Raw genomic sequence first — 23558 nt, forward strand, 5'->3', positions numbered from 1 at the left:
GAGGGTTAATGTCACATATATCATGATCTTTCAATCACTGACAGAATTGTCTGAACAATCTGGTTGCATAGTCTGAAAATAATATCGGATATTTAAAGTAAGAATTTCTGTGAAAACTCTGGTCGTACTCATTGAATTGCTACTAACAGGCACTATCACTAGATCAAGTGAATGGAAAAACCAGTAGTTCCATTTGTAATTGGGCAGACACATGCTGACCTTATATTTATCATCTTAATTGTGAAACAAACGTAGAAAACAGCAGTTGTTTTCCAGGTAATTCCAACTCATGGCAACCACATTTATGAAGAGTAGAACTGTGCATAGGGTTTTCAAGGCTGTGGCCTTTCGGAAGCAGATCTCTGGCCTTTCTTCAGAGGCCTCGTGGTAGGTTTAAATCATCAGTCTTTCAATTAGTAGTCGAGTACTTAATCATCTATCCTACCTAGGGATTCCTTATAGGGAAAATTTTGTATGTGACAAATACTTCATGACTTTTGGGTATACAACTCACTTATGGTCGTAAGATTATCTCTCCATTCTTAATCTAGTATTGTATTTGCTGCTCCAGTACACTGGGCCATGAGATTACCTTTACCTAGGTTTCTCCAGACTAGTTCAGTTGGTCCACTTAGATGCTTTCTTAGCACCCTTTACCTCTCCATCATAGCATTTATCTTAGTTGTAATTTAAGATTTATTTCCATAAGTACTTGTTATTTTTACTTCATTACACTATGGGGTCCTTGTGGACAGGTGCTGTATCTCCCGTGCCTAGCTTACTGTGTGGCCTAGAGTAGAAATAAGTGGGTGTTTATTTATCATATGGATTAATGGACAATACCCACATTGTTTTCTGGTCCCACAAAATTTTTGTTTATAATCCATTGCCTTTGGAATAAATAAGAAGTAAAAAAAAAAATTTTTTTTTTTTTTTTAGTCTAGTGTATGATCTGTATACTCGTAAGGGATTGACTTCTTATTTATTCCAAAGGCAATGGATTATAATCATTCTTTTGCAGTAGTTATGGACTTACGCAAATATATAGTTTACATGATCAGAAACTGTATTTTTCACATGGACAAAGAACTAGTGGGTTTGTTCAATATAGAGAGAAAAAGCATTTATGTTATTGAACAGATATGTATGCATTTTGTGGAAAAAATATTCACATGAGAGTAAAATATACTGGCTCATGTTCAGGCAGTTGCTGTTGTTAGGTGCTGTCGAGTCAGTTCCGACTCATCGCAACCCTATGCACAACAGAAGGAAACACTGCCTGGTCCTGAGCCATCCTTACAACCATTGTTATTCTTGAGCTCACTGTTGCAGCCACTGTGTCAATCCACCTCATTGAGGGTCCTCCTCTTTTCTGCTGACCCTGTACTTTGCCAAGCATGATGTCCTTCTTCTGGGACTGATCCTTCCAGACATTTCCAAAGTATGTAAGACTCAGTCTCATCATCCTTACTTCTAAGGAGCATTCTGGTTGTACTTCTTCCAAGACACATTTGTTCGTTCTTTTGGCAGTCCATGGTATATTCAATATTCTTCCCCAACACCACAATTCAAAGGCATCAGCTCTTCACTCTTCCTTACTCGTTGTCCAGCTTTCACATGTTCAGGCAGTTGGAATGTATCATATAAGTGCATGTTGTGTAGAAAATGAACTGAGCCCATCTACTGCAAGAAGATCCATTTGTTCTACTTATATTTCCCTACGTTAGAATTTTCTAAGCTTAGACTTGAGTGTTTCTTTCAGCCAAAACAAAATAAAATTTAATTATGCATCTGTTGAAATTGTTGGAGATTTGCATTGGCAGAGTACTTTTCCTAGAAACATGAACGTCTGCAGTCTTGCATGTGGTAGGCAGGATGATACCAAAGATGTGCACGTCCTAATTTGCAGAACCGGTGAACATGTTATCTTACCAGGACAAAAGGGCTTTGCTGATGTTATTAAGGTTAAGGACTTTGACATGGAAAATTATCCTGTATTATCTGTGGGACCAATCTAATCACATAAACCATTTAAAGGAGGGGAACTTTTGCAACAGAAGTTGGAAAACCAGCTAGATGGCAGAGTGAGAGGGATGCGACCAGCCATTACTGCCTTTGAAGATTGCAGAAGGTAGCCATGATTCAAGAAATACATACGTCCCCTTGAACCTGGAAAATTCATGTACGGAATATTTTCAGAAATGAATGCAGCCCATCGATAACTTGCTTTTAACCTAGTGAGACTCAAGTCAAATTTCTGATCTACAGAACTGTAGGAGTATAAATTTGTTATATAAAACCACTAAATCCCTGGTACTTTGTTACTGCAGCAATAGAAAACAAATACAGTGCTCAAAATTCAGGGCTTCATTATAAACCTATCACATTTGAGCTGCTGTGCATTTCGGAGAAATCAGAGGAGAAGAGAGAAACATTGTTATATTATTACTGAAACTCTCAAAATTCTCATTACTGTCAAAATGCATAAATTTTGGCATCTTCAAAACAGTCAGTACTACTCAGCAATGGAAGTGAAATATCTGCATCTATGCAAAAATGGGGATAAGTCTCACAAATACAAAACTGAGAAAAATAAACTGGACACAGAAGACTATAATTTGTAGGATGCCATTTATTTTATATTAAGATAAAAACAGACCCTATGCTGCCTGAAGTATGGGATAGGAGTCACCACAGGGTTTGTAACTAAAAAGAAGCATAGAAGGGGATTCTGGGGTGCTGCATTATCCTCCTTCTCGATCTGGGTGCTGGTAACGTGGATATAGGCAGCTTATAAAAATACATCCAGGTGTATTCATATAATATGTGAAAGCTTCTGTTTCTAATATATAGATCAATATTTTAATCAAGGAAGAAAGATCCTACGGTACTGCGGAAGGCATTAAATCCTACCTCTTAGGGACAAACCTGAAAGAGGAGAGGAGGGTGTTTTCTCATATGTGTGAATGAAGAGCTACCCCTAGCCTTAGAAAACCAAAAATCAAAACAAACCTATTGCCAAATCAAGTTGATATCGACTCATAGCAACCCTCTAGGACAATAGGGTTCACGAGGCTGTAAGTCTTTATGGAAGCATACTACCACATGTTTCTCCCCTCAAGCAGCTTGTGGGTTCATACCACTGACCTTTCAGTTAGCAGCCAAGCATTTAACCACTGCACCACCAGGGATCCTTAGCCTTAGAAAAGCCTACCATAATTAGGATACTACAGGTTACAGAAAGTATAATCAGGAAAAACTGCTCTCAAACAACAAATATTTCAGTGGTACTCAGGTTGGGTTAAATACTAGGGGATAATGGGCAAGCTAAATATTGATGGTAAATTGATTTCCTACTATACTTTACATTAACTTTGATGTGTTATTCACAGATTTTTTTATTTAAATAAATCAGTGTACTAAGATATTCTTTGAATATGGAAACTTCCAGAATAACACTTACACTTACTACCCCCAAGTATATGTTATTTGCATTAATAAGGTGCTCGTGTAATTGTACATATAAATTTTTTTTGGTATATTAATTTATTGACTCCAACACTCTCAATGTAAAAATATGATTTCTAATTCCATATATAATAACTGATTTTATCAACCCTCTTTTCAGTCTAAGAATCGTAGGAGCAATATTATGATATCAGGGATTAGTTGAGTATATTGCTAGGGGGTCACTGGACAACGGATGTCTTGCCAAACACACTATCAGCTGGAATGTATCTTTATCATTATGGGTAATGGCACTGCAACTTATATCTGCTTACTTGCAAGGAAAAAAAAACACAGACTTTAAGTACCAGGTGGCTAAATTATTTACGTTTTTGTGCCAACTAAGAAGAGGAGAACCAAAAAAATAAATTTGGGAAGAAGAAATTTGTAATGTACAAAGATTTTGACAAACTATATTTTAGTTTTTTTTTATATTAAGTTCTAGGACATGATCAGGTGAAAAGAAAAAAAATATCAAGGACTTAGGTGAGAAATGCTTCATGATAGTTATATGTGGAGGATGCAACCAATATAGAGAAAAATGGCAGCCAAAGAGGTTTTTCTGGTAGATGGAATACTCTTATTTAACGTTTGGAGGGTAAAGAAGAGTCATGTGGGGTGATTTTTGCTGCATTATAGGAGGGAAATACAATGTGATAACCAGAGAAGCCAAATGCATAATACCAGATTGGAAAGACTGAAAGTGATTCAGTGTGAATTAAACTGGTGTTGTTTATGAAGGAGTGGATGGTAACAAAAATTAGGGAAGCAGGGCTTAGATCTTGTATAAAGTTTTGAAGAAAAATAATTTTCAAATAAGAACTCTTCACCCAGTAAAGCTGTCATTCAAAAATAAGGGCGAAATCAAGGATCCCAAATAAACAAAAGTTGTAGGAATTTATAACCACCAGAACTGGTCTGCAAGAATTACTTAAGGGAGTTATTTCAGATGAAAAAGAAGGGACACTGGACAGATAATTGAATCAGTCCATGGGAAAGAAGAGAGAAATCTCTAATGAAGGTAATGACATGAAAAAACATAAGGATGAGTTGTCTGGTCTTTCCAGGGGGTGAACTTAGTATTAGTTAAGTCCCACAAGCAACAACATCAAATAAGTACAAAATAAGTACAAACTCAAGCTAAGGAACACAGAATGTATAATGATGTAATTGGTGTTACAACAACAAAAAGGGGGGTAGGAAGAGCAAAATAGCGTAGAGTTTTAGTATACTAACATTAAAACTTACTCATAGTTCCTATGTTAAATACAGGCATCAAGTTAAAATAAGTTGGTGCAATTGTAAGTTGTTAAACGTAATATTTGTGGTAACCACTAAGGAAATAGTTACAAAACATACACAGAGGGAAGAAGGAAGAAATTAAAAAGACTGGACACAAAAAGGAGTCTAAAGAAAAAAAATAACAGAAGTATGGGAATTGTGGGACAAAGAAGACACAAGACACACAAAACGATTAGCAAAAGGAATGAAGTAGGTCCTTTATTTTCAGTATTTAGCTTAAATGTAAGTGGTTTAAATTCTCCTTCAAAAGGCAGAGAGTGGTAGAATGAATAAAAAACATGATCCATCCTTATGCTGTCTACAAGAAACACATCTTAGGCCTAAAGACACAAACAGACTGAAAGTGAAAGAATGGAAAAGAATATGCCATGTAACTAATAACCATAAGAAAGTAGGGATGGCCATACTGATATCAGACAAAATAGATTTTATATCAATATCTATTCTAAGAGATGAGAAAGTACATTTCCTAATAATAAAAGAATAAATTTTTTTTAATATAAGACATAATAATTATAAATATTTGTTCTCAACATCAGAGCTATAAAATATATGAAACTAGTACTGAAAGATCTGAAAGAAATAACAGACAACTCCACCGCAATAGTTGGAGACTTCAACATACCACTTCCAATATATTTAAAAAGAATTTAGTAAGGACATAGAGGACTTCAACAATACTATAAACCAATTAGACCTAATGGACATATATAGAACTCTACATCCAACACCAGAACAAAACACATTTTTCTTCTGAGCACATGGGAGATTCTCTGAAATTAATTGTATGGTAGGCCACAAAATAAACCTCAACAAGCTTTTAAAAAATTGGAATTATAAAAATGTATCTCCTCTGTGCACTAAGGAATAATATTATAAATTAATAACAGAAGGAAAACTATGAAACACACAAATTCATGGAAATAAACAATGCTCTACTAAACAACAATTGGATCAGGGAAGAAATTGAGAGATAAATAAATAATAATAAAATACCTGGAGTTAAGTGAAATGAAAACACAACAACCTAAAACTTATGGGATGCAATGAAAGCAGTCCTCAGAGAGAAATCAATAGCAATAAATGCTTACATTAATAAAGAGGAAAGACCTGAAATAAATAATCTAACTTTACAACTGGATGAACTAGAGAAAGAAGAGCAAGTTAAACCTAGAACTACTAAAAGAAAGGAATTAAAAAAGATCAGAGCAAAAATAAATGTAATCAAAAACAGAAAAACAATAGATTCAATCTAACCAGAAGTTGTTTCTCTGAAATGATCAATAAAATTGACAAAACTTTATCTATATTGACATAGAAAAAAAAATGATGCAAAAAACCAAAATAAGAAAAGGGAGACATTAGAACTGATCTAATAGAAATAAAAAGAATTATGACAAAATACTTTGAACCTGCATGCCAAAAATTAGATAATATAGAGGAAAGTGACAAATTACTAGAAACATAAAAACTACCTAAACTGATTCATGAGGACATAGAAAATTTCAACAGACCCATTATAAGTGAAGAGATTGAATCAGTAATCAAAACTGTTCCTCCAAGAAAGAAAAAAAAAAGGTCCTGGGCCAGATAGATTCCCTGGGGAATTTGACCAAACATTTAGAGAACAATTGACACCAATCCTGTTTAAGCTCTTCAAAAACAATAGAGAAAAAAGAAGGGGGGGAAAAAAAGCCATTGCTGTAGAGTCGATTCCGACTCATAGCTACCATATAGGACAGAATAGACTAGCAACATCAAGGGGTCAACTCAAACACGAAGAAAGCCAAAGTTGTTAAAAAGAAAGAAAAGATCATAATGAATGTCCAAAGAGACTCAGAAACTTACTCTAAAAAGTAGAGTAACTAAGGCAAAGGAAGAAATGACCACATAAAAGAACTGAATAGAAGATATCAAAGGACAGCTCCAAAAGAAAAGTATTATAATGAAATGTGGAAAGACCTGGAGTTATAAAGCCAAAAGAGAAGAACAATCTCGGCATTTCTCAATGTGAAAGCTGAAGAGAAAATTCAAGCCTCAAGTTGAAACATTGAAGGATTCTATGAGCAAAATATTAAATGACACAGAAAGCATGAAAAGAAGATGGAAGAAATACACAGTCACTGTACCAAGAAGAAGATATTCAACCATTTCAGGAGCTAGCATATGATCAAGAACCCATGGTGTTGAAAGGAGAAGTCCAAGATTAACCTAAAGCATTGGTAAAAATTAGGATCCGGGAATAGAGGGAATAACAATTGAGATGTTTAAACCAACAGATGCAATGGTGGAAATGCTCACTTGTCTAAGCCAAGAAATTTGGAAGACAGCTACCTGGCCAACCAGCTGGAAGAGATCTATATGTGTGCCCATTCCAAAGACAGGTGGTCCAACAGAATGCGGGAATTACTGAACAATGTCATTAATACCACACACAAGTAAAATTATGCTGAGATAATTCAAAAATGGTTACAGCAGAACTTCAGAAACTCAAGCCAGATTCAGAAGAGGATCAGAAACGAAAGATATCATTGCTGATGTCAGATGTATCTTGGCTGAACGAGAATACCAGAAAGATGTTTACCTGTGCTTTATTAACTACACAAAGGCATTTGACTGTTTGGATCATAATAAATTATGGATAACATTGAGAAGAATGAGAATTCCAGAACACTTAATTGCATTAACGTAGAGCTTGTATATAGACCAAGAGTCAGTCATTTGAACAGAACAGGGGGATACGGCATGGTTTAAAATCAGAAAAAGCCTGTGTAAGGGTTATATCCTTTCACCATGCTTCCTCAATCTGAATGCTGAGAAAATAATCCGAGGAGTTGGAAAATATGAAGAGCTCAACATCAGGATTGAAGGAAGACTCATTAACAACCTGTGAAATGCAGATGACATAAGCTTGCTTGCTGAAATCTAAGAGGACTTGAAACACCTACTGATGAAGATCAAAGACTACAGCCTTCAGTATGGATTACACCTCAACATAAAGAAAACAAAAATTTTCACAATTGGATCAATAAGCAACATTATGATAAAATGAGAAAATATTGAAGTTGTCAAGAATTTCATTTTACTTGGATCTACACCCACGGTAGCAGCATTCAAGAAATCAAATAATGTATTGGGCAAACCTGCTGCAAAAGACCTCTTTAAAGTGTTGTAAAGCTAAGATGTCACTTTGAGGACTAAGGTGCACTTAACCCAAGTCATGGTATTTTCAGTTGTGACATTGAATTGATGCATTTGAATTATGGGATTGAAAAAGAACATTGAATATACCATGGACTGCCAGAAAAACAAACCAATCTGTCTTGGCAGAAATACAGCCAGAATGTTCTTTAGTAGCAAGAATGGCAAGACTGTCTCACATACTTTGGGCATGTTATCAACAGGAACCAGTCCCTTTCTAAGGACATCATGTGTGGTAAAGTAGAGCGTCAGCAAAAAGAGGAAGACCCTCGACAAGATGGATTAACACAATGGCTGGCAACAATGGGCTCAAACACAGAAATGAGTGTGAGGATGATACAAGAACTGGCAGTGTTGCATTCTGTTGTACAAAGGGTGGCTAGGAGCCAGAACCGACTCGAAGGCACCTAACAACAACAACAAAGGACTTGAATAGACATTTCAGCAACGAGTATATTCAAATGGACAAAAAACTCATGAATAAATACTCTGTATATTTAGCCGTCAAAGAGATGTAATTCAAAACCATGAGAGACCATTCCACTTTAATTATGATAAATCCAAAATCAAACCCGTTGCCATCAAGTCGATTCTGACTCATAGCAACCCTACAGGACAGGGTAAAACTTCCCCATAAGGTTTCCAAGACTGTAAATTTTTATGGAAGCTGACTGACACATCTTTCTGCCATGGAGCAACTGGTAGGTTTGAACGATCAACATTTTGTTAGCAGCCACGCATTTAACCACTGCGCCACCAGGGCACCTCAAGTAGGATGGCTAAAATAATTTAAATGGAAAATAACAAATGTTTCTCAGGATGCAGGGAAATTGGAATCTTTATCCATTTCTGGTGGAAATGGAATATGGTACAGCCATTCTGGAAAACAGTGTGGCAGGTCCTCCAAAAACCTAAAATAGAACTACCATATGACCCAGCAACCCCACTACCAGTAATAGACCTGAGACTAGAAAGCAGTGACATGAACTGACATATGTCCACCAATGTTCATTACAGCACTATTCATAAAAGCCAAAATTTGGAAACAACCTAAATGCCCATCAATGGACAAATGGGTAAATAAAATGTGGTACGAACATATACTGAAATACTTCTCATTCAGAAAGAGAAAAGAAGTCCAGGTACATGCTACAACATGGATGGAGCTTGAGGACATTATGCTGAGTGAAATAAATCAAGCCAAAGTGACAAATATTGTGTTATTTTATTTATATAAAAAGATAAGAACAGGTAAATGTATAGATACAAAAGTTTATTAGTGGTTACCAGGAGCAAAAGGGAAGGGAAAAGGGAAGTTATTGCATAGAGAGCACTGAGATTCTATGATGTGTTGAGTGACATAAATCAGAAGGTATGGGGCAGGGCTCTTTGTATCAGAATGAATAATTGCAATACTCACTGGTGGTGTCACAGGCTTTTATTACTCACAGTAATCATGTCAGTGATAAATGGTGTAAGGGTTTTATCAATATCCAGATTCTCTCGAAAATCTCGAAAGGAGTGTGTGTTTTGTCACTTCCATGTGTGTACCTCATATACCATGGGTGAGAGAACAAAGAGGAACTCTGACCTGTGGCTTATATAGATGAACTGGAGGGGCGTACACGGTGGACAGCATGGAAGCAAGAGGAAAGGGGGTAAGAGGAGAGTGCCTTTGTGTAGGCAAAATCAGTAAGGCCATCTTGTGACCAAGAGGGTGCCATTGTTCAAGTGTAAACAGCATGACGACCCTGAGACCAAAGGGTGCAACTTTTTTTTTCCCCTCTAGTTACAATATTAATTTTGTACAGTTAAGTAGTGATAGATAGTCATGGAGAGAGATAAAGTTCCTGTGTGCTCAGAACAGGGAGGAAATCTTCACTGACAAGAGGAAACTGGGAGAGAGAGTGGGACCCAGTTCCAGTCTCCTTATCAGAGAATGGTTTCAGCCCAAGGCCTCGGCTTAGGTGACCCAGATGGGAATCACAGAGGCAGACCATCTTGCCAGCAGTTTATGTTTACACTGGTGGAAAAATCTCGTTGATTATGCATAATGGATACACAGCCAGTATGTGTAAATGGTGTCACTAAATTGTACACCTGTGATAAGTTGAATTGGCAAATGCAATCTAAATAAATACATATATTTAGTACAACGCGAAAAAAGTAGCTGTTGAGACTGCTTATGTACAACAAACCACCTTGTGGGATTTGGTTTATAGATTTGGGCGTTTAGGGTCATGGTCTTATGGACCATTCCAGTTAATTGATCTAATATTACGTTCAGCATTTCTGCTTTACCTCATAGTTCATTGTGTAGTGCCTGGGGTCTTAAAAGCTTGAAGGCATCCGTTCAATATACAACACTTGTTCTCTATTCACCTGGAACGACAGAGGAAGATAAGAGTAGGAAATGGAAGGTGTGGATGACTGCCTCCTTTGCCATGAGGCCATAATGAATGGTGCCCAGCTACTGAAAGTTTTGATCAAAATGCTACAGAAGAATCCTGATCAAAAGGGGAAAAAGCAAAGAGAATTTCAATCCTAATGGAATCCAGAATTTCTGGAGCCATTGAGGCTGGATTAATCCCCAACATTACTGCCTTGAGATAGTCTTTAGCCCTGATACCATAAACAAAAAATATGTTCAAAGCTTTCTTTAAACAAAACAACAGCCTAACTTAATTAATATGGAATGCCTGCCGTGAGCTTTGTGCTTTAAAAAACAAACAAACAAACAAACAAACTTACTATTCAGGATCAAATTGTTAGCAGCAACTCAAGAAGTTAAATAGGAAGCTTAAGGGAAAATTAGTTTATGTCATTACAGGAGGAAAAAATCAGAAAAGGAGGGCGACAACTGCTGCACTATTTGAAGAATTAAATCAGTGTCATTGTATTGTACATGTAGAAATTGTTGAATTGATGCACATTTTGATGTATATATTTTCACAACAATAAAAAAATAAAAAGATTACTTCCATTCTTTTTTTATAAACAAAGCTTAAATGAGCATTCCTTGGTGGATAAAGATAATTGAGAGAGGTACAATGTGAACTGTGCACTTCTCTGCAATAAAATTTCCTCAGACAAGTGTTAGGAACTTGGTACTCCTGGAACATCATGGTTTGATAATTAAATGAATTGTACTAGACCCATCAGTGGGGTAGATAACCAATAGGTTCTACTTCTTGATTCCTCTCTAGATATATACTATGTGTATTACAAATACCATATTTTCACACAAATAACCAACCTCTCCCTCCCACTGTGAGGTATTTTCAGAAGCACCACTCTGCCAATTTTTTTTTACAGGTTGCTGTAAAAAAATTAGAATAGCGTGCTTACAAAAACACCTCCTGGAAGGAAGGGAGAGGTGGTCAAACGTAGAAGGCATGTGTTATTTGTGTAAAAATACTGTAGTAGTCCTAATTTATTACAAGGACTTTTTCTTTACTCTATGTTTTAGAGAATTTGATTCATTCTACTCTCATTTTTTGAGAATTCTGAATTGATTAATAAAGCCACTAAAAACCTGAAAACCCTACAGACATTTTTCTTAATATTATTTATTTTTTTATGTTCCTATCTTTAATCATTATTTATCTGTATATGCATCTGTGATGTAATATTTTTTTTCTTCCTCCTGGAAAGTCAGTTATAGTTATTAAATAAACTATGATGTTTAGATTTCATTAAAATATAAATGTAGACATAAATTTGTCATTTACAAATGGGTCTGCTTTAGGCTTCTAAATTCTCTTCCACCATTTACTTATTGATTTATTTCACAAAACTGTGCTCATTTAATTACACTAAAAAAAAAAAGAGAGATTAAAACACTAGGAAAACAAAATCTTCTGTTATTACTATTTTAAGTATATTTACTTAAAATATATTTAAATATACTAAGAGTTATCGTTACACACTTAAGCTTTCTGCATACGTGCCCTAGGACTCTCAGATGGAAATGCAGCTCACTCCCACAGTGAGCTGTACTCTCTGTCAGTAACGTCAGCTTCCACCTGTCTCTAACGTTTGTCTTTTCAATGACCACAGAACACATGTTTAGCTTCTGAGTAATTTTCTGGTGCATGTGTGTTTGTGTGTTTGCATGTTGCAGGGGGCAGCCCCCTGGCAAGATTAGTATAAGAAATGGACAGGATTGACCTAAACCTCTGATGCATTTTTGAGTCCTTTATTTGAGATAAGGAAATAATAAATGGTATAATTATTTTAGAATCTATACAACCCTGCATTCAGTGATGATTTTCCAATCTTAAGAATCAAATAAAACAAAACAAACAGAGTGTCTCTGTTTCTTCTGGGGATATTTGTTTGTTTATATGTATACATATGTATATAAAATTTGCTTTATCATTGTTTTACTTTGATTTTCCTAGTTTTCTCTTACTATAACTAAGCTCCTGTGTCATTTTGGACTTCTGGCTCTATCTTCCTCTTTTTTTTTTTTTTTTTTTTAATTACCATTCACTCTTTTATAAACAACACCAGCTGCATTCAACCAGAATTACTTTCACACTTTGTGATCTCTCACTGTGCATGGGCCTCTCTGATTATCATACGCTTTTTTCTTCCTATAAACCAAAAACCAAACCCTTCGCAACTGAGTCAATTCTGGCTAATAGCGACCCAGCAAAAATCATCCTAACTGCCTTCTACTCAACCTCCAAAAGTTAAATGAAGTTTTGATATGACCAGAAAACATCCTTGGCCACCATGTTTACCTATGTTGACTACATCCTCCACGTATAATAATCATAGCATTTCTCACATAAGTCCTTGGTGTATTTTTTCCTGTCTTCACCTGCTCACATCCTATAACTTAAGACAGTTTGTCAAAATCTTTGTACATTACAAATTTCCTCTTCCCAAATATTATTTGTTTGGTTTTGCTCTTCTTAGCTAGCACAAACTGTAAATATTTTGTTGTCATTGTGTTCTGTCGAGTCGATTCTGACTCACTGAGCTCCTATATGACGGAGTAGAACTGCCCCATACGGTTTTCTAGGCTGTAATCTTAATGGGAGCTGCTGGTGTGTTCCAGCTGCTGACCTTTGGAATAGGAGTCCTGCTTTTAACCATTGTGCCAACAGGTTTCCCTATAAATATTTTAGGCATCTGTTACTTAAATCAGGTGTTTTTACTTTTGCTAAATTTTTTGTATCATAAAAGCAGATAAAATTGTTAGAGAGGTCATTGTACATATTTATAGAGATACACTTCATCTTGCAGCATGTTTAGCAGGATGCCTGTGGCCCAGTGGCCCCTGAAAATATACTCAAATAATTCATGGTACCATAATATTGTTCCAAAAATATTTAGAAAGAAAAGAGAGCTGTTAAAATCAGTCATTATGCCATGTGGGATTGAAAACTACCATGTTTTTACATTGGTTAATGTTGCCAGCAAGAACTGCATATTAAAAATAAGTGTATGTGTATAAATACATGAGCATTTTATTAACACAAATAGCATCTGCCTGGCTGTAGCAAGTGTGGTTCTTTTTTTGGAGATTTGAGTATGCAAGGAATATCAACTCACACTGGTTTCTTTAAGTCACAACTCATCTGATTCTGGATAACACAAAAATATTTATGCATGGGAAAGTGCTCAGGGTTTGCAGATTTCTGTATTAGGCTTTCAAATACTGTATAGGCCTGTCCTAGGATGGACAGCCAATCACCTCATGCTGTCAACATTATATAAGCAATGTTTCTTTTATCAAGTAAGGAATGAAATTATTGCCTTCATTCTATGCATGATTTCTCTCTTCCCTGGTTTAGTCCAGATTTTATATATTAATTTCTGATCATTTATTAACCTCCTCAAATCAAAAGTGATGTAACTCTAATTATTTGACTCCCATTTTCTCTAAATAGCCAAAATGACACACCTATGAGAAATGAAATATTGTATATCATCCTCTCACAAATGTTTCACAAACGTCCACGTCTCTGGTGATGAGTTTCAGCAAAAAGTGAATCAAATGTGCCTTGTAGGAGCTGGGATTCCATCATTCACACAACCCTGAGCAGCTTCTTGCACCTAAATACATAGAGAGGGATTGAATTTGCCTTTGGGGCATTCAGTCATTTAGCCATACAAGTATAACACACGTAGTTATTGTTGCTGGATAAAGCTGATAACCTCACCAATTGTATGTATATGTATGTATATATAACCTTTTTATCTTAATGCAATGAGTCTGTGTTCTTTATTAGGCATTGTAAGTTAGATAAATATGTTATTGTTGCTCGTTGCTGAGGAGTCGATCCCGACTTAAGGCAACTCCATGTGTACAGAGTAGAACTGCCCACAGGGTCATCAAGGCTATGATCTTTTGGAAGCAGATGGCTAGGTCTGTCTTCCAAGATACCCCTGGGTGGGTTTGAACTGTCAACCTTTTGGCTAGTAGTTGATCTCTTAGCTGTTAGCACCACCCGGGGACTTCTGGTAAAAATGCTAGAAGAGATAAAACATTTTTACAAGCTATGTTGCATTTTTGGAAGGCACATTATTCTTTCTTTTTTTTTTTTTCTGAATTGATTTAAATTTTGTTAGGCCTGTATGTATTTGTTTCTCTTTGAGAAGGTGTATGTGTCTGTGTGTTTAAAGGATATATGGGCACATGTGTTCTGTCAAACCATTATTCACAAGGATCCCAGAGCTGAGATTTTTAAGGTTGAAAAAGGTCAGGCAGGCATGGCCTTAACTAATCCTTGGATGTGAGAATGTAAAAGGGAACTAGGGTAGGTTGAATATACAATGATGTTGGATTGGACTGCCAATACCCAACATGAAGTTTATTAGATTGCATGATCCCTTTTGGTGTAGTAACACTGTCACACTGTGTATGATTTTGCAGGGGAGGGCATAGGATAAAATAAAACCCACAGGTTTGGAGATGTGGCTACCTCTTGAAGGAAGTTGAAGTTTTCTATAGATTGAAGGTGCATACTTGACCAAAATAAAAGGAAACCACCCTCCCATCTTTAAAAAATGAAAAGAAAAGCTTCTCCAAACATGGAATGCACTCAGAACACTCCTAGTGGAAGGGGCTCTGTGGGCATCTGCCCTGTGGCAGTAGCTGGGAAAGACACTTTGAGACCAATCAAGTATGACACGGACTTGGGTCAAGAGAATAAAATCATTGGCTACGGTGGTAGGGAGAGGGGGTTGGAGAAAAGTGTGCATTCTTTAAAACAAATTAATTCTTTGAGAATTTTTTAAGAGAATGTAGTATTAAAAATTAGATGGCTTTACTACTCCACTAAATTGGAGAGCTAGCATTGGCATTCATGACTATTTAACTAAAAATCTGAACTCATACATATTAATTTCATCACGATTTACCTTCATGTCTAGAAAAGTCATCATATAGGCTTACACCTCATCACTAAGCATATATGTATTAAAGTCAGAGACTCTTGCTTTACTTACAGTCTGTGGGCTGAATGAATGCACACTATGGAACTTCCATGATTTACTTTCTTTATCTGAGAAATAGGCCTTAAAATCTCCTATACTTAGAGGATTAAGTGTTATATACAGATAAATTGATTAACAGATTTCAACATAAAAGAGACGTTTAGTAACAATGACTATTCTCATTTTCCCTAGAAATACCTTTTATTTTATCACCAAACAAATACATGTAGTACAGCCAGGGAGTTCATGATTTTTGATAAAATACTTCACCCTTACAAAATGTTTTCTGAAGTGCTGTCTTCATGTCCTTATTCCTTAGACTGTATGTAGATGGATTCAACATTGAAGTCACCACGGTATACATGATGGCTGACAGAGTGTCCCTCTCAGGGGTATGAGAGGAGGAGAGGCTGAAGTAAACAGCACTGGCTGTGCCATAGAACACCACCACCACTGAGAGGTGGCAACTACAGGTGGAAAAGGCTCTCTGCTTCCCTTGAGTACAGGTTATCTTCAGGATGGTGGAGAAGATAAATCCATAAGATATGAGGATGCAGATAAGGGGTGTGAGAGCCAATAGACTTCCCACAGCAAGAGAGCTGCAGGAGCACGTTGAGATCACAGAAGAAATGATGGATGACACTGGAGGCACAGAAGGACAGATGTGCCATTAGGGTAGTGTGTAGAAGGGTATGAAGATAGGTAACTACCCAGAGTCCAGCCACCAGCTGGACACAGAGGCAAAGAGTCATTAGGTTGATATAATGTAAAGGGTGGCATATTACCACACACCTATCACAGGCCATCACACAGAGAAGGAGGCTGTCCATATTCACAAAAGAAATGAAGAAAAAAAGCTGGGTGAGGCAGCCTGAGAAAGAGATAGTCTGTGTACCAGTCAAGCTGTTCACTACCATTCGAGGGATTGTAGTGGAAGTAAAACAGATGTCAACAAAGGCCAAGTTGCTAAGAAAGAAATACATAGGGGGTGGAGGCGAGAGTCAAAGCCAATAGCCAAGATGATGAGCATGTTCCCTGACACAGTGACTAAGTACATGCAGAGGAACAGTACACATAGGAGGTGTTGCTGCTCTGCAGATCTGGAAAGTCCCGGAAGGATAAATTCACTCATAACTGTTAGATTTCCCCTTCCTATCTTCCCAATGAATCTAGAAGAGCAAAGTATTATATTGTAGAGACCACCTCATTCTCAAGGATGTGTGTGTGTGTGTGTGTGTGTGTATGTAATAAAGCACCCTTCAGACCCTGCTTGCTTGAAAGCTTTCTAATTGTCTTTTATTTATGATAGGTTGCTGTTGTGTGCTGTTGAGCCAATTCTAACTCACAGCAACCCTTATGACAAATTAGAACCGGCCCATAAGGTTTCCTAGACTGTAGCAGATTGCCAGGTCTTTTACCCTATGGAGCTACTGTATAGGTTCGAAACACTGACCTTTATGTTAGCAGTTGAGCACTTAACCATTGCACCACCAGTGCTCCTATTTTTTGATACACTGTTTGCATATTCACACAGATATGCCCATCAAATCAATCTCAATTACTCTAAAAAAAGGATGCTTGTAGACATTCTGCTGAGCGAAATTAGTCAGAGGCAAAAGGACAAATATTGTATAAGACCACTATTATGAGATCTTGAGAAATAGTATAAACTGAGAAGAACACATACTTTTGTGGTTACGAGGGGGGGAGGGAGGGAGGGTAGGAGAGGGTTTTTTACTGATTAATTAGTAGATAAGAACTGCTTTAGGTGAAGGGAAGGACAATACTCAATACACGGAAGGTCAGCTCAACTGGACTGGACCAAAAGCAAAGAAGTTTCCAGGATAAACTGAATGCTTCAAAGGTCAGTGGAGCAAGGGCAGGGGTTTGGGGACCATGGTTTAAGGGGACTTCTAAGTCACTTGGCAAAATAATTCTATTATGAAAACATTCTGCATCCCACTTTGAAATGTGGCGTCTGGGGTCTTAAATGCTAACAAGCGGCCATCTAAGATGCATCAATTGGTCTCAACCCACCTGGAGCAAAGGAGAATGAAGAACAAACACCAAGGTCACATGATAACTAAGAGCCCAAGAGACAGAAAGGGCCACATGAACCAGAGACCTACATCATCCTGAGATCAGAAGAACTAGTTGGTGCCCGGCCACAACCGATGACTGCCCTGACAGGGAGCAGAACAGAGAACCCCTGAGGGAGCAGGAGATCAGTGGGATGCAGACCCCAAATTCTCACAAAAAGACCAGACTTCATGATCTGACTGAGACTAGAGGAATCCCGGCGGTTATGGTCCCCAAACCTTCTGTTGGCCCAGGACAGGAACCATTCCCGAAGACAACTCATCAGACATGAAAGGGACTGGACAGTGGGTAGGAGAGAGATGCTGATGAAGAGTGAGCTAGTTGTATCAGGTGGACACTTGAGACTGTGTTGGCATCTCCTGTCTGGAGGGGAGATAGGAGGGTAGAGAGGGTTAGAAACTGGCAAAATTGTCACGAAAGGAGAGACTGGAAGGGCTGATTCATTAGGGGGAGAGCAAGTGGGAGTACGGAGTAAGGTGTATATAAACTTATATGTGACAGTCTGACTTGATTTGTAAACGTTCACTTGAAGATCAATAAAAGTTAATAATAATAATAAAGAATGCTTGTTTTTTCCAAATCTAAATGAACATTCTTTGAATAAGAACTTTTGTATTTTGCAATTATATTGTTTTGTCCACAGTAGTCATACGGTTAATATTTGGTTTTATGAGTTAAATTTATTTTATGTTAGGAGTCATAATATTTACTCTGAACCATTAGAAATATTCACTTTAAATGAGTAACTGTCTTCCCAATCTGAAATTTATTCCCCCAATGACAGATCTCCTTATTTCCTCTTCCCTTTTTCTTGTAAGAATACAATTTTATACTGATATTCTCATGTATCCTCTTCCTGGGGTTAAGCAATAATCCTTTGGTCTCTTGCTGACCACTCGATGCTGTCTTTGGCTAGCCTAGGAAGTCCTTTAGAGCCCAGTGCTTGTGAGTTGGGTTTCCAGGTCTCTTCCTCATAGCAGCTCACATGTGCTGTTTTTTCTAGAGGAGGTAGCAGTATTCTCCTTCACTTTCAAAACCTTCATTGAGTGTCTTGTTTTTCTGAAATCCTACACTGAAATCCCAAACAAAGGTGTCTAGGAAAGTGGTTGTGGGACACTAAATGAAATTCCATGTCTTTTGCTTCATGTCAATTCTTCCTTCCTTATTTGACATAGATATACCTAACTGGGTAGTGCAAATGGTTAAATGCTGGACTACTACTAAATGAAATGTTGACAGCTCAAATTCACCCAGAGGCCTGGCATCTGCTTCCAAAAGGTCAAACCCTTGAAAACCCTATGGAGCTGTTCTACTCTGTACAAATGGGGTTCCCACATGTTGAAAGTAACTCCACAGCAACTAACAATATATTTAACTACTAACCCCCCTTTAATATGGTAATCAGATATTCAAATTCTCATAGACACTATAAAATTTTACCATTTCTGATGTATGCCATCTCCTTTTTTTATTATTACTGACTCATGTAGTTGTCCCATTGTTATTTAAGTAGGTGCAATTTTCTCAAAAGAAAGATTGATAAACTGTACTTTACACTTTACTTTGTGTTAATCTATTGCCACTCTTAAAGTAATAAAACAACCAGATCAAAACCCTAATTCTTTGTCACTGGTCCGTGGATGAAATTTTGAAGATAAGGAAACACTTCATGTAGTAGTTTCTGACTACGATGACTTCACTTTCTGGAAAGAATTCTTCTTCTATTATTCATGATACTGTATTCCCTCCCGATTCTTTCCACCAACTCTGTCGTTTACCAACAACCAGGGGAATCTTATCCACCTATTGAAGACACTGCCACTTGGTCAGAGATTCCTTCTCTATCCCCACTCCTATCAACAATTTATACACACACAAAGGTCATACAGAATCACTTTCTCTCAGAACATTCCTTTACCTTCTCAATTCCAATGTTCATTTCAGGAACATATTCCAGGGCCATGAATTTATTTATTTATTATTGATTGATTATGTAAATTTTTGTATCATTTATAGTTTCGTCATCTCCCAAAACTTCAACTTCAATATTAACATCTCTCTTACTCTAGCTTCTTATACATCTTGTTCTTACTCTCTCATTTCCTTTATCTTCAAACTTTTCATGAACTCCACTCACATTACCCAAAATCCATCAGGTTGGCTGCTTCATTTCATTTCCAATTCAGCCAATTTCCACTCCTCCCTCTATCTCCCCCCGCCTTCTTCCTCCAAAGTCAACCCCATATTCACTTTGTTGTCTCTATACTAAGATACCTGAGCCGTGCTGGTGAACAAAATACAGTGCATTTGGTTCTACTAAGTTTTAAATTCCAGCCTCATCTTGAACCTAATTAACCCTATGGAATTCTTCTTCTGTTCCCCATATAATTTATTTTACTTCCTTTCATTCCTTCTTCCCAACCTCAGGTATGTCAGGATAAATCCAGTACTGAGAAGAAACATTACATATGCCATATGTATGTCCCTAAAGGTAGGAAACATCCTTTCGAAGAAGCAGACAGAATCAGTTTTACCATTCTTCTTGTTCCCATAGTTATTCAGCAATATCCCTTTCATAGCAAGCAGTAAAAATTAGCTTATTTTCTTTATTTGTCTGCTTCATTGTTGCCAGTGATATGTTGAGGGCAGAATTTCAATTTATTATTTTGAATCCTTTGTATACCCAAACCCAAACCCATTGCCTTCGAGTCGATTCCGACTCATAGCAACCCTATAGGACAGAGTAGAACTGCCCCATAGACTTTCTAAGGATCACCGGGCGGATTCGAACTGCCGACCTCTTGGTTAGCAGCCATAGCACTTAACCAGTACACCACCAGAGTTTCCATCCTTTGTATAGGACATATAGATTGTACTTTGTTGGTCTAAATAATCTTTTGGAAACAATAAATGAATGATAAATTCTAAAGAAGTTATCTGATTGTGTTAATCTCATTTTCTGCAACAAATACATGATTTTTTGAAGAGGTTTCCTATAATACATTCATATTTATAGCATATTGTGTTATTTCCAGAATTTTATTTATTCACCAGGATTATTTTGTTTTTCTATCTGCTCTTAAAATATTTAACAGTTTCATTAACAAAAATGCTTTATTACAATTCAAAGAATTACACAGTTGTCTATTAGCTAAAATTAAAAAAAAAAGCATGAATACATACCTTCTTAGCTGAGACTTTTTGAAACCTACAATTCTCTTACTCCCTTAATATTCAATCATAAGAACATATTCAGCTCCTGCATTGATTTAAGTGTCAAATCGAGAGTGAAAAAGAGAATGATGAGATATAGATAAATGTGTTCCTACCCCTCAGAGAATGATGGTATATCACAGTGGGAGTATTTACTTTTTTTTTTTTTTTTTTGTAGTATTAAAACAGAGTTCTTGAGCAAGGACACATTTTCCTCCCTTGAGCTCAGCACTCTGGAGGGCATAGAGAGTTCTAAATTCATCTCCTAACAATTTTCCTCTTCTTTGTGGATTTGTTTCTTCCTTATTTTGAAGAGAAGGCAAACAAAGGATAAAATGTTGAATACAAGGAAAAAATATGAAAGTCCATAAAGATTCTAAGATAATTTTTTTTCTTTTAAAGGGTAATATTGTTCAGCAGTATGAATGATTGGAAAAGATGGAAAACTGAAACCAGATGAAGTAAAATCTATCTGTTCCATCTCCATAATGATCACTGTTAGTGTTCTCCTCCATAAAAAGAAAAATATTACCCACCTGGTATATCAAGGACTGTAGTATTTATGTAAAACGTTGAGTATTGTACATATCCACATGGATTCTACTCAAGCTTATACACATACTTAAGCTTGTGATTAACTAATGGAATAATGGGTGGAATAATCAAGGTGGGTCATTGCAAATGAAAACAAAAGGAGAGTGCCTTCTGAAATGAGATTTTTCATTACACGCTAACTAAAGGTGATCTCTGTCTCTATGTCTGTCTCTCTCTCTTCCTCTCTACACATACATACACACATATGCATATGTGTTGTTAATCAGCACTAGCAAACTTGTTTGCTGTCTAATTACAGGAACAAGCCCTAACCTGACATTGTCCTGTCGCTTGTCTGCTGACCCAACTGTCAGCACATTTATCCTTTAATCCAATCATTGAGCCCGACTGTGAGAAAGTCTGCCTCTTACTTCCCTGATTCCCTGAAAACAAAGCAAAATACTGTAAGCTCTGTTCTTTGTCTGAACCCTATAAAATATTTGTGTAATATTGAGACTCCATAAGACAAGAGAAACCCTGGTGGCATAGTGGTTAAGAGCTACGGCTACTAACCAAAGAATCTGCAGTTTGAATCCACCAAGCACTCCTTGGAAATCCTGTGGGGCAGTTCAACTCTGTCCTATAGGGTCCCTATGAGTCAGAATCAACTGGGAAAATTATATTTTTAAGTATTTTACTCATACTTTTTTAACAAAATTTCTATAAGTGAAATAAAAAATTTATTTTACCATTGCTTCATATAAAAAAGGTTTTATTTTCATGCAGTTATCCAGGTCAATTTATAGCTTGCCAAAATATAAGCTCAAAACTTTAATATTTTATTGGGTGTTTAATTTTGATTTAAGGTGACTAATTTTATCAATACTTTTTGACTATTGAAAGAAAACTTCTTACCAATTTCACTATTAATTTGTTGAAAATGTCTTAATGTTGTTCACTCTATTATCCAAAAGTTTTTTTGTTTTTTTTTTTTTCCATAATATGCATCTTTTTCCTGTTGCTCTGGAGCAACAAATCCCAATTGTCATTTTCTTGAAATGTGTGATGTAGCTCCTTCCAGTCTTTTTTCTTCATTGCTCTAGTAGAAGTGATAGCTTTGCATCTGCACTCAATTCTACATCATAGCATGCCTTCATTTAAACTTGAGTCCACATTTTTTTACACTAGAAAAATGATTTCATTGTATCAAAATTAAAATAATAATAAAAAAAGAAAAAAGTTGCTGTCAAAATTATGAGTATTTTAATTTGATAGTCATTACCATTTATATAGGAACCTCTGTAACTTTTGCTTCCTGAATAAAATATTCAAGTAAACATATTCAAATGTTACATAAGAATATAAAAAAAAATAACTCAAACTGATCAGTTTATTGACACTGACTTGATAGGTGATGTACATATGTATAATCATAGAAATGGCACACATGTTCACCACCACACTAAAATATATATATATACGTACCTTAAAACATGCAACAATTAAACAGAAATGCAGCCCTCCCAAAAGAAAGAAAGTTGTGCTCAATGCAAAAATATTTTATAGTGTTTTAGTTTAAATTCTAATTAATTAAAATTAAACACAATTCCAAATCCAGCTCCTCGATCACAATGTCCACAACTCAAGGGCTCAATGGCCACAGGAGGCTGGTGGCTAGCATGATGGGCAGCATATATCTCAGCGAGGTCAGAACGTTAAGTAAGAACTATCAGAGGGACGAGAGGAGCCTGGGATCCAGTGGCCTCTGGGTTTCCAGAACATAAAATGCAAATATGCTCTAGGGCAGCCTGTGTTTTGAAACAAAGATAATCCAAGAACATCCAAGCAAAGGCTACTCCAGGAAAATGTGGAGACAAATTGCAAGTAATGGACATATTCCCAAGGGTTCATGATAAGAGAATTGAGGCAAAGTTTTAGGAGAATAGTGGTTGCTATTGACAAGGAGCAAGTGTGAGAGGGTTGTATTCTCAAACCCCAAGGAAGTTTGCTCACAGGGGAAAGGCAGGGCTGGGTTGACCCTGGAAATGGAGAAGCGGAGGACAGGAAAGGACAGGTCCAAGTCCAAATGGTGGCTTCTGCATGGATTCAGTCTGTTTCCCCCACTAGGAAGTTCAGATTCCTAAGGAAGAATGCAGAGATACCACCACCTCCTTACTGGCTAAAGCCAAAAAATAGGTGGGTTTGCTTAACAAATATGTGGGAATGGCCTTTCCCATTAGAGTTCAGGC

General features: G+C 36.7%; 1 pseudogene; it reads right to left on the bottom strand.

Moving 5' to 3' along the window:
* Positions 1 to 15706: 15706 nt before the first annotated feature.
* LOC126068649 (olfactory receptor 1C1-like) lies at positions 15707 to 19643 on the bottom strand (annotated as a pseudogene).
* Positions 19644 to 23558: the final 3915 nt, after the last annotated feature.

The sequence above is a fragment of the Elephas maximus genome, chromosome 2, assembly GCF_024166365.1.
Source record: "Elephas maximus indicus isolate mEleMax1 chromosome 2, mEleMax1 primary haplotype, whole genome shotgun sequence".
NCBI lineage: Eukaryota > Metazoa > Chordata > Mammalia > Proboscidea > Elephantidae > Elephas > Elephas maximus.